Below are 12316 nucleotides of genomic sequence, written 5' to 3'. Positions count from 1 at the left end.
TTCTGTATTTGTCTGTGTATTTACCTTTACTAGAGAGCTTCATACTTTCATATGCTTGTGTGTTACTGTTTACCATCTTTCATTTCCACTTGAAGGACGCCCTTTAGAAGTTTTTGTAATTCAAGTCTTGTGGTGATGAACTCCCCCAGCTTTTGTTTATCTGGGAAGGTCTTTATTTCTACTTCATTTTTAAAGGATAGCTTTGCTGAAATAGAATTCTTGTTTTGCAGTGTTTTCTTTCAGCACTTTGAATAGAATATCCCACGCCCTTCTGACGTAAATGTTTCTTCTTAGAAATCCATTGATAATCTTATGAGATCTCCTTTGTACATGATGATTCACATTTCTTTTGCTGCTTTCAAGATTCTTTCTGTCTTCGACTTTTGACACTTGTTTATAGTATGTCTCTGTGTGGGCCTCTTTGGGCTCATCCTAGTTGGAGTCCTTTGAGCTTCTTGAATTTGGATCTCCATTTTCTTCCTCAGATTTGGGAAGTTTTCAGCCATTGTTTTTTCAGATGAGCTCTTTGCCCTCTCTGTCTCTTCTTCGGGTACTCCCATATTCTCATGAGTATATTGGTCTGCTTGCTGGTGTTCCATAAGTCCCTTAGGCTTTCTTCACATTCTTCATTCTTTTTTTGTGTTCCTCTGACTTGGTAATTTCAAATGACTTGTCTTTGAGTTTGCCGATTCTTTTTTCTGCTTGATCAAGCCTGCTGTTGATCCTCTCTAATGAACTTTTAAATTTAGTTGTTGTAGTCTTCAGCTCCAAAATTTGTGTTTGGCTCTTTTTTCCAGTTTCTGTCTCATTGGTGATATTCTCATTTTGTTCATGCATTGTTTTCCTGATTGTGTTTAGTTGTCTGTGTTTTTTGTAGCACATTGAGCTTCTTTAGGAGGATTAATTTGAATTATTTTTATGGTAATTCATGTATTTCCATTTCATTACAGTCTGTTTGTGGAGATTTATTTTGTTCGTTTGGGCCATGTTTCACTGTTTCTTTGTGTGCCTTGTGTTTTTAACTGTGATCTTTGCTTTTGAAAAAATATCCGCCTCTTTCAGTCTTTATAGACTGGTTTTGTGAGGGCAAAACCTTCACCAGTAAGCCCAGCTAGAAATTTTGGAGGTCTCTCAAACCTTTTATGGGGATGTATCTTCTCAGGGCTTGTGTGTAATTTTTCATTTAGAGGGATCTTATGCCCTCTGCTTCTGTGGCACTGCAGGTTGTCTGGTGCTTCAAGGAAGCTTCTGAGCTCTGTTGTTCTCTTCAGCTCCCAGGCATTCAAGATGTGCCAGTTTCATCGATGTTCAGAGTCAAGTGAGACGAAACCAGTTCCTTTGGTAGCTCTCGTCTGCCTGTAAGAAGGAGTGTTAGACACACATTCCACTCTTCCTTCCCAAAGGAGAAGCCATGAGTTGGGCTTTTCCTCCCAACCTTGAGTTGTGCTGGCTTGGGAGAGGTGCTGATGTGATTAAAATGAAACAGCTTTTCTTATTCCTTATAATTTGGCTGTATGTGGCTTTGAACTTTCCTGAGTTACTGTGTTCTTAACTTGTTTTTTGAATTCTCGTAAAGGCTTTTTAACTGTATATTGTTAAGTCCGTGTTTCTGTGGGGGAATAAGTTGAGGGTTCCTATTCTGCCATCTTACTGTCATCACTCTCCTTCCATATGAATTTTATCTACCATCTTTTATTGAAAAGACTGTTTTTCCCCCATTGTTGTTCAGTGTGCCATTAATCATAAACTAAAAGTTCATATATGCATAGATCTAATTCTGGACTCTTTATTTCCCTCCATTGGTCTATTTGTACTTTTCTAAGTACAAAACTGTTTTAATTTGCTGTGGCTTTATAATGGAATATCTTTTTTCATCCTTTCACATTCAGTCTGTGTGTCTCCTTCTGAAGTGAGTCTCTTGTAGGTGACATATACATAGGTCTTGTTTTTTTTTTTTTTTTAACCTATTCACCCGCTCTGTCTTTTGATTGGCCAATTTAGTCCATTTACGTTTAAAGGAATTATTGAGAGGTACATACTTCCTGTCAGTTTTAAATTGTTTTCTGGCTGTTTTTGTAGTTCTCTGTTCCTTTCTTCTTTTCTCGCTCTCTTCCCTTGTGGTTTGACAGTTTTCTTTAGTGTTATGTTTATGTTACTTTCTCATTTTCTTTTGTATATTTACTGTAAATTTTTTCTTTATAGTTAAGATTCACATATAATATCCTCTCTCTATATATAAAACTGTCTCTTTTAAGTTGATAGCAACTTAAGTTTGAACACATTCCAAAGCTTTACATTTTTACACACCCTCTTTTTATATTTTTGATGACACATTTTACATCTTTTTGTTTTATACATTCCTTAAGTAATTATTGTAATTTTACTGTTTTTGTCTTCTGATCCTTGTACTTTATAAGTGATTAATCCACTACTTTTACTATACATTTACCTTTTCCAATGAGAGTGTTACTTTTGTATGTTTTCTTATTATTACTTGGTGTCTTTTCAGTGTAGAGAAGTCCTTTTAACATTTCCTGTGAGGCTGGTTTAGTGGTGATGAACTCTTTTAGTGTTTACTTATCTGGGAAAGTGTGAATCTTTCCTTCAATTCTGAATGATAACCTTGCTGGGTAGAGAATTCTTGGTTGGAAACTTTTTCCTTTTAGCACTTCAAATGTATCATGCCACTCCCTTCTGGCTTGTAAAGTTTCTGCTGAAAAATCCGTTGATACTCTTGTGAGGTTTCCCTTGTATGTAGTAAGTTGCTTTCCCCTAGATGTTTTTAAGATTCTTTATCCTTAACTTTTACCATTTTAATTATGAAGTGTCTTAGTGTGGCTCTTTTTGGGTTTCTCTTATTTGGAACTCTCCAGGCTTCCTGGACCTGGATGTCTGTTTTCTTTTCCAAATTAGGAAGTTTTCACCCATTATTTCTTCAAGTAATTCTTCTGGCCCTTCCTCTCTCACTTCTCTTTCTGAGATTCCTATAATTTGGAATTTAGTAGGCTTGATGTTGTTTCAGAGATCCCTTAAGGTATCCTCACTTGTTAAAATTCTTTTCTCATTTTGCTGCTCTGTCTGTGTGAAGTCTATTGCTTTGTTTTCCAGTTTGCTGATTTGTGCTTCTACTTCGTCTGTTCTGCTGCTGAACACTCTAGTGTATTTTTCAGTTCAGTTATAACTTCTGTTTGGTACTTACTTATATTTTCTATCTCATGTTGAAGTTCTCAGTGTGTTCATCTATTCTTCTCCTGACTTCAGTGAGCATCTTTATCACTGTTACTTTGAACCCTATCAGGTAGGTTGCTTATCTTTGTTTTGTTAAGGTCTTTTTCCTGACATTTTTCTTGTTCTTTGGTTTGGAATGTAGTCCTTTGTCTCCTTATTTTATCTGACTCTCTTTGTTTTTCTATATGTATTAGGCAGAACAGCTGCCTCTCCCAGTCTTGAAGGAGTGGTCTTGTCTAGTGGATGATCCATGGGTCCCAGAAGCACAATCTCCCCTGGCCTCCAAAGCCAGGAGCTCAAGGGGTATCCCTCATGTAGGCTGTGTGCACTCACTGACTGTGGCAGGGCTGTGGCTGCACTGTGGGGTGGGTGGGCTTGGGCCACACTCCCAGCCTGGTTGTGGCTCAGCTGCTGTGGGGGATGGGCAGGGCATGGAGCATGACCAGTGGTGTTAGCAGGCTAGAGGGAGGGCAGCAAAAATGGTGCCTGCCAGCGCTTCCATCCTCAGAGAATGTCGTTGCAGATTCCTGCCTCTCTAGCAGCCACTAGGATTAGTAAGTGGGTCTCCCTTACTTATGGTCTAGGTACTTTTCAAACTGTTGCTTTCGCGCTGGGTCTCAGGGCAAGTGGGTCTTCCTCACTGATGGTCTAAGTTCTTTTCAAATTGTTGCTTTCACTCTAGATCTCAGGGCAAGTGAGTTTGCGTACAAGCTCTTTAAGAGTGGATTCTCCATTCCCTGCAGTTCTGTAGTTCCCTGGGACTTAATCCCTGTTGACTTTCAAAACCAGACATTTTGGGGGCTCATCTCTCCAGTGCAGGATCCAAGGGTTGGAGTGCCTGATGTGGGGCACAGTCCCCTCAGTCTTCAAGGGCAAGTCCGTATTTTTGGGATCCCTTCCCGATTGTGGGTCACCATGCCTGGAGTGGGGTCCAGGTGAGACCATGTCTCTGCCTATCCTACCTATCTTGATGTCTCTCTCTTTATCTTTTGTTGTGGAAGCAATGTTCATCTAGTTCTCAGGCCCTTTTCAGAGGAAAATTATTCCATATGTAGCTGTAAGTTTATTGTGTCTGTGGGAGGAGGCAAGTTCAGGGTCTTCCTATACCACCATCTTGAAGCCCTTTCCTCGCTGTGGCTTTATAATGAATCTTGGTATCCAATAGAGTATGTTGTCTTGTTCCTACTTCAAGAACATTTTGCCTGTTCTTGACCCTTTGTTGCGGTATAACTTTTCAAACCAGCACATTGATTTCCAACAAAAAGCAAGTTGCCAAGAGTTTGATTGAAATTATATTGAATTTATAGGTAAATTTGGGGCAAACTGATATCTTACAATTATTGTATATTCCTATCAATGAACATGATATGTCTTTGCATTTATTATTTTTAATTTCACAATATTTTGTAATTTCATATGTAGAGTTAATGTACAACTTTTCTTAAAATTTTTTGTAAGTATTTGATATTTTGGTACTGTTGATAATGTTATCTTTTTAAGTTTTTGGTTTTTAACTATTGCTGGTATAAAAAATACGGTTGATTTTAGCTTTTTTTTCTATAAGTTAGGAAGATTGACCGTGAGCTAACATATGTTGCCAGTCTTCCTCTTTTTGCTTGAAGAAGATTAACGCTGAGCCAACATCCATGCCAGTCTTCCTCTGTTTTGTATGTGGGATGCCATCTCAGCATGGCTTGCTGAGCAGTGCATAGGTCCATGGCCAAGATCTGAACCGGTGAACCCTGAGCTGTCACAGTGGAGCAAACTTAATCACTGTGCCACCATGCTGGCCCCAATTTTAGAATATTTTTAAACTAGCAACCTTGTTATGCACTTATTAATTCTAGTAATTCAACTATAGATTGTTTCGGATTTTCTATGTACAGTAGGCGTATCTTCTGTGAATTATGACAGTTTCATTTCTTTATTCTCAACCCTTATCCCTCTTGCTGCTTTTTCTTGTTTTATTGCTCGGGCTAGTACCTCAGATGTCATGTTTAATGGAAATGGTAACAGGAGATTGCTTTTTCTAGTTGCTGGTCTCACAGGGAAGGTTTTTCCTCTTTACCATTTGGTTTCATATTTGCAAAAGTAGCTTTCATAGATGCTTTTCATCAGATTAAGGAAATTCTCTTCTATTCCAAGTTTTCTGAGAGTTTTCTATCTTGTATGAATATTGAATTTAGATAGCTCTTTATTAAGAGGTTTAATTGACATATCATAAACTGCATACATTTAAAGCATACAATTTGATAAGTTTTAACAGATGTATTGTCCCTTGAAACTGTTTCCATAGTCAAGATAATGGACATAGTCCATCATATCCAAAAATATCCTTATTCCCATTTTTATTTTCTCTCTCTTGTCCCTACTCACCCCCACATCCACAGGAAACCATTGACCTTCTTTCAGTTTTGTGCATTTGTTTATATTTTCTAGAATTATATATGAATGAGATTATGTAGTCAAATCATATGTATCCTTTATCTGGTCTGATTTCTTTCACTTAGCATAGTTGTTTGAGATTCACTCATGTTTGGAGTATCAATAATTCTTTTTATTGCTGAGTTGTATTCTGTTATAGAGATATAACACAGTTTCTTTATATTTCATCTTTGGATAGACATTTGGGTTGTTTCTAATTAGGAACTATTATAAATAAAGCTGTTTTGAATATTTGTGTAAATGTCTTTGTATGGACATATACTTTTATTTCTCTTGGGTGAACACCTAGGACTGGAATGACTAGGTTAGAGGTATAAGTTTAACTTTTTAAAAAACTACCAAACTATTTTCCAAAGTGGTTGTATCATTTTACATTTCTGTAAGCAGTGCCTGAGAGTTTCACTTGTTCTGTATTCTTTACAACTCTTGCTAAGTTCAGTCTTTCTCATTTTAGACATTCTAATAGGTATATAGTGGAATCTGTTGTGTTATTAACTTTCATTCCCCAATTGTCTAATGATGTCAAACATAGATTTTTGGTGAGGAAGATTGGCCCTGTGCTAACATCTGTTGCTAGTCTTCCTCTTTTTGCTTGAGGAAGATTGTCACTGAGTTAACATCTCTGCCAATCTTCCCCTGTTTTATGTGGGACACCACCAGCGTAGCTTAACGAGCGATGCGAGGTCCATGCCTGGGATCCAAACCTGCAAACTCTGGGCCACTCAAGGGAGCTTGCGAACATAACCACTATACCACTAGGCCAGCCCCTGAACGTAATTTTTTTGTGCACTTTACCACCTTTATATCTTTGGTGAATTGTCTGTTGAAATCTTTTGTCTGTTGTTTTATTGAGATTTTTATTTCTTATTATTGAGTTTTGAGGGACTTTAAAAATATGTTCTGGATATTTTTAAGGTATGTGATTTATAATCTTTTTCCCCAGTTGATGGCTTGTCTTTTCATTTTCTTACTAGTGCCTTTCAAAAAGAAGCTCTTAATATTGAGGAAGCTTATTTTATCAAATTCCTTTTTTTCCTTATGGATCAATGTGTCTAAAATTTTTCTTTATCCAAAAGTCACGAAGATATTTTCTTAGAAGTTTTATAATTTTATGTTTTATGTTTAGATTGATGATCATTGTGTTAATTTTTTTATAATGTATGAGGTATTGCTTGAAGTTGATATTTGCATATGGCTCTGCAGTCTTCCAACACTGTCCTTTCTCCACTGAATTTTCTTTGCACCATTATCATAAATCATTTGACCATGTGTGTTTTCATCTATTCCTGGTCAGTACCTGTTTTCTTCCAGTGATTTATTGTTATACCTTTACCACACTGTCTTGATTACTCTGGCTTTCTAGTGACTCTTGAAGCCAGGTAGTATAAGTCCTTTGTTATTTTTCAAAGTTCTTTAAGATATTTTGGGTCGTCAGTATTTCCACATGAATTTGATAATCAAATTGTCACTTTCTACCATAAATCCTGCTGGGATTTATTTGACTCTATACTTACATCAGTTTAGGGAGAACTGACAACAATATTAAATCTTCTAATTCATGAACACAGTATATCTCATCTCCCCTCATTTAGGACTTTAATTTTACTCAACAGTGTTTTATAATTTTCAGCATATGTACACAACATCTTGTGAGATTTATCCCTAAGTAGTCCATATTTTTTTTATTCTAAGTGGTATTATTTTTCAAATTTCAATTTCTGATGATTTGTTGCTAGAATATAGACATACAACTGAGTTTTATATGTTGACTTTTGTATCCTGCAACCTTGCTAAACTCACTAATTCTAGTAACTTTTTAAAAATGTAACCTATCAAGTAGATTATCCTTAGATGATCATGTCATCTGTGAATATAGAGACAATTTTACTTCTTTTCCCATGTGGACTCCTTTTATTTCTTTTTCTTATTGCACTTACTAGAACTTTCACTGTAGTGTTGATTAGAAGTGGTAAGAGTAAACAACCTTCCCTTGTTTTGATCTTTGAGGTAATCACTTGATCTTTCACTGTTAAGGATGATGTTAGGTGTATTTCATAGATGCTCTTTTATCAGGTTGAGTTAATTCCCTTCTATTCCTATTCTTATACTTATCAAGAATAGATATTGGATTTTGTCAAGTGACTTTTCTGCTTCTTTTGAGAGGATTATATTGTTTTTTTTTTGTTTCTTAATATGGTGAATTTCATTTTTCAAATGTTAAGACTAGCCTTGCATTCCAGAGATAAACCTCATGTGGTCATATATTGATATATATCTATATATTTTTCTATATTATTGTATTTAGCTTGCTAAAATTCTAAGGTTTTTTTCTGTTTTTTAACAGATACGTTCATGAGAGATATTGGTCTTTAGTTTTTTCTTGTACTGTCTTTTGTTTGGTCATCTTAATGCTGACCTGCTCCAGTAACTTGGGAAGTATTTTGTCCTCTTCAATTTTCTGAAAGAGTTTGGGTAGAAGTGGCAATATTTGTTCCTTATGTATTTGGGATTATTCACTAATAAAGCCATCTGGTCCTGGAGTTTTCTTTGTAGGAACTTTATAACTACAAATTTGATTCTTAAAATGAATATATGGTTATTCAGGTTATGTCTTTCTGCTTTCATGAGCAGTGGTATTTTATCCTTTTCAAGAATCTCATCGTTTCATCTGTGTTGCTGAATTTCCTGGTATAAGTTCATAATACTTCCTTATTGTCCTTTTAACATCTATGGAATCTGTACTGCTATCACCTCCATCACTCCTCATGTTGGTAGTTTGTATCCTCTCTCTCTCTTTTTCTGTTTTTCCTTATTGGTCAGGGTAGAGATTTAATCAATTTTAGTGATCTTCTCTAAGAACTAACTTTTGGTTTCAATGATTTTCTCTATTTTCCTGTTTTCTCTTTCTGATCTCCATTTTTTTCTTCTGTTTACTATGGTAAGTTTCATTGCTCTCTTTTTTCTAGTTTCTTAAGGTACAGGCTGACATTGATTTGAGACTTTTATCCTTTGTAATACAGGCATTTAGTGAGTATTCCATTAGGTACATTTCACAAATTTTGATATGCTGAACTTTCTTTTCCCTTTTACTCAAAATGCTTTCTAATTTCCACTGTAATTTCTTCTTTAATTCATCATTTATTGAGAAGTGTGTCATTTAGTTTCCAAATATTTGGGAATATTTGAACATTTGAGTTGTTTTCCAGTTTGGAGCTGTTACAAAGGAAGTTATTTTAATCATATGTGTAATGTCTTTGTATGGACTGATTTCTAATTATTAATTTGTAGTTAAATCCATCTCAGTCAAGAAGTGTACTTTGTGTTATTTGAATCCTTTTAATTTTGATGAGACTTGTCTTCTGACCCAGAATACAGTCTTTTTTGGTAAATGTGTCTTATGCTCTTGAAAAGAGTACGTACTCTTCTTTTGCTTGTAGAGTGTTCTATAAATGTCAGTTATGTCAAGGTGGCTAATACCAACGTTCAAGCCTTTTATATTCTTATTGATTTTCTGATTACTTATTCTATCAATTCTTGAAAGAGGTATGTTGAAATCTAATGTTTTTGGATTGTCTGTATCTCCATTCAGTTCTATCAGTTATTGCTTCATGTATTTTGGAGATCTGTTATTAGGTGCATAAACATTCAGGATTTAGTATTTCTATTCATGGCTTGGCCTATTTATCATTGTTAAATGACCCTCCTTAGTGCCATTAATATTCTTTGCTTTTGAAATTTGCTATTTATATAGCAAATCTACCTTTCTCATTATTAGAGTTACTGTGATATGTCTTTCCTCCATTCTATTTTTAATCTATCAGTGTCCTTATCTTTGCAGTTGGTTTCTTATAGGCAGTTTGTAGATGGGTTTTCCTTTTTTATCCAATCTGGCAAAGTCTCCTTTTAATTGGGCTGTTTATATGATTTACATTTAATGTGATTATTGATATATAGGTAGTTGGGTTTAAATTTTGTATCTTACTCTTTGTTTTCTATTTGTCCTTTTTTTTTTTCTTTTTTTCTTCTTTTGGAAGAACTGAGTATTTTTATGATTCTACTTTATCTCCTTTTTTGATTTGTTAGCTATGCTTCTTTGTTTTATTGTTTTAGTGGCTGCTTTAGGTCTTATAGTAGATATCTTAAACTTTATCACAGTGTACCATCAAGTAATATTGTACCCACTTCAAATATAGTATGAGAATCTTACATTATACTTTTGTTTGCTTCTCCCAGAATTTTGGGTATTTTTTTCATGTGTTTTATTCCTGTATATGTTATAAACTTCATGATATATTAATATTCTTCCCTTAATAGTCAGTTATCTTTAAAAAGATTTTAAAACAAAGAAAAAATATGTTATATTTACTTACATATTTATAATTTCTAATCCTTCAATCCTTTGTGTAGATCCATATTACTGTCTGGTATCGTTTTCCTTTTACGTGAAGGGTTTAAAAAATATTTTGTATTGTGCTAGTCTGTTAGTGTAGGGGTCTGGGAAATTGTCCTGTAAAAGGCCAGAAGTAAATATTTTAAGCTTTGTAGGCAGTGTGATTCTGTCACAGCTACAGTCACGTGCTGAGTAACGATGCTTCTGTGAGTGACAGACCGCATGTATACAACAGTGCTCCCGTAAGATTAGTACCATGTAGCCTAGGTGTGCAGTAGGCTGTGCCATCTAGGCTTGTGTAAGAACAGTGTATGATGTTTGCACAATGATGAAATCGCCTAACAAAGCATTTCTCAGAGTCTGTGCCCCTCCTTAAACGACATGTGACTGGTACTCAAATCTGCCGTTATCTCAAGAAAGCAGCCTTGGGCAATCTGTAAATAATTGAGTGTAGCTGTGTTTCATTTAAATTCTTATTACAAAAATAGATAGTCATAATTAGGTGAGAGTTGTGCTTTCCTGACTGCTGTGCTCTTGAATAATCTTTTCAGCTTTCTTGTTTCTGAAGAAGTCTATTTTACCTTTGATTTAGAAAGATATTTCTGTGGGTATAGAATTCTAGTCTGACAGCTTTTTTCCTTTCACTACTTTAAAGATGTTGCTCCACTGGTTTCTGGCAAGAAGTCCTCTATTCTTATCTTTGTCACTGGTTTTATATAATTTGAGAATGCTGTATTTGCTTATTCTTATTGCTGATTTAGTATTTTACTTTAAGAATGTATCACAATTTCTATTATTGGTTATTTGGGTTGTTTGAAGTATTTGGCTGAGATGAATCACACTGCTATGAATCTTCTAGTACACATCGGTAGGTGCTCTTTGGCAGACATTTATTTTTAGTGGAATTGCTGGGTCATATTAGAGGCATATGATCAGCTTTAGTAGATATTGATGCATGGTTTTTCAAAGTCTTTGTACAGTTTGACACTTTCGTCAACAGTGTTTGAGCGTGCCAGTTGCTCTGCATCCTCATCAGCATTTGATATTATCAAGTCTCTTTCGTTTTGGTCATTCTGGCAGTGTGTAGTGATATTTACTTAGGATTTTAATTTGTATTTTTTTGATGACTAATGAATCTGAACACCTTTTTGTGTATACAAAGTTTTAAAACATAGGAGCATACCTTCCATCATTTATGGGTGCATAAAAACATATGCAGAAATGCTAAATACCCAATTTTGGTAGTTTCTACTTCTAGGGACAGAGGGAGAGGGGGCAGATTTGTTGAGCAGGAGCCTTCACAGAAAGCCTCAACTTACAACCGTTATTGCTAAACCAGAAGTGGGTATGGGAATATCTGAAATGTTTTATTTCTTTTTTTAAAAAATTACTTTATTGAGGTCATATTGGCTTATAGCATTGTGTAAATTTTAAGGTGTATACATTATTATGTTTCAGTCTCTGTATAGACTGCATCTTGTTCACCCCAATAGGCTAGTTTTTATGCATCACCATACATGTGTAACTCCCTCCCCCAGCCCTTTCCCCTCTGGAAACCACTCATCTGTTCTCCTTATGCTTGTGTTTATTTTCCACATATGAGTGAAATTATATGCTGTTTGTCTTTCTCTGTTTGGCTTATTTCGTTTAGCATAATACCCTCAAGGTCTTTCCTTGTTGTCTCAAATGGCATGATTTTGTCTTTTTTATGGCTGAGTAATATTTCATTGTATAAATATATACACCACATCTTCTTTATCCAGTCATCAGTTGATGGGCACTTGGGTTGCTTCCACGTCTTGGCTACTGTAAGTAATGCTACAGTGAACATAGGGAAGCATGAATCTCTTTGAATTGTTGATTTCCTGTTCTTTGGATAAATACCCAGTAGTAGGATGGCTGGATCACATGGTATTTCTATTTTTAATTTTTTGAGAAATCTCCATACTGTTTTCCATGGTGGCTGCACCAGTTTGCATTCCCACCAGCAGTGTATGAGGGTTCCCTTTCCTCCACATCCTTTCCAACATTTGTTATTTCTTGTTTTTTCAGTAGTAGCCACTCTGACAAGTGTAAGGTGATATCTCATTGTAGTTTTGATTTGCATTTCTCTAACAATTAGTGATGTTGAACATCCTTTCATGTCCTTGTTGGCCATCTGTATATCTTTTTGGAAAAATATCTGTTTATATCCCCTGTTCATGTTTTGATCAGGTTGTTTGTTCTTTTGTTGTTGGATTGTATGAATTCTTT

At 35.3% G+C, this 12316-nt stretch overlaps 1 protein-coding gene across 9 annotated transcripts in view; it reads left to right on the top strand.

Annotated features, from left to right (window-relative positions):
- Nucleotides 1-12316, top strand: part of DCAF6 (DDB1 and CUL4 associated factor 6) — a 147228-nt gene that overhangs the window by 39777 nt on the left and 95135 nt on the right. The window lies entirely within an intron of this gene.

The sequence above is a fragment of the Equus asinus genome, chromosome 25 (genome assembly GCF_041296235.1).
Source record: "Equus asinus isolate D_3611 breed Donkey chromosome 25, EquAss-T2T_v2, whole genome shotgun sequence".
NCBI lineage: Eukaryota > Metazoa > Chordata > Mammalia > Perissodactyla > Equidae > Equus > Equus asinus.
This window is presented reverse-complemented; position numbering and strand designations above follow the sequence as displayed.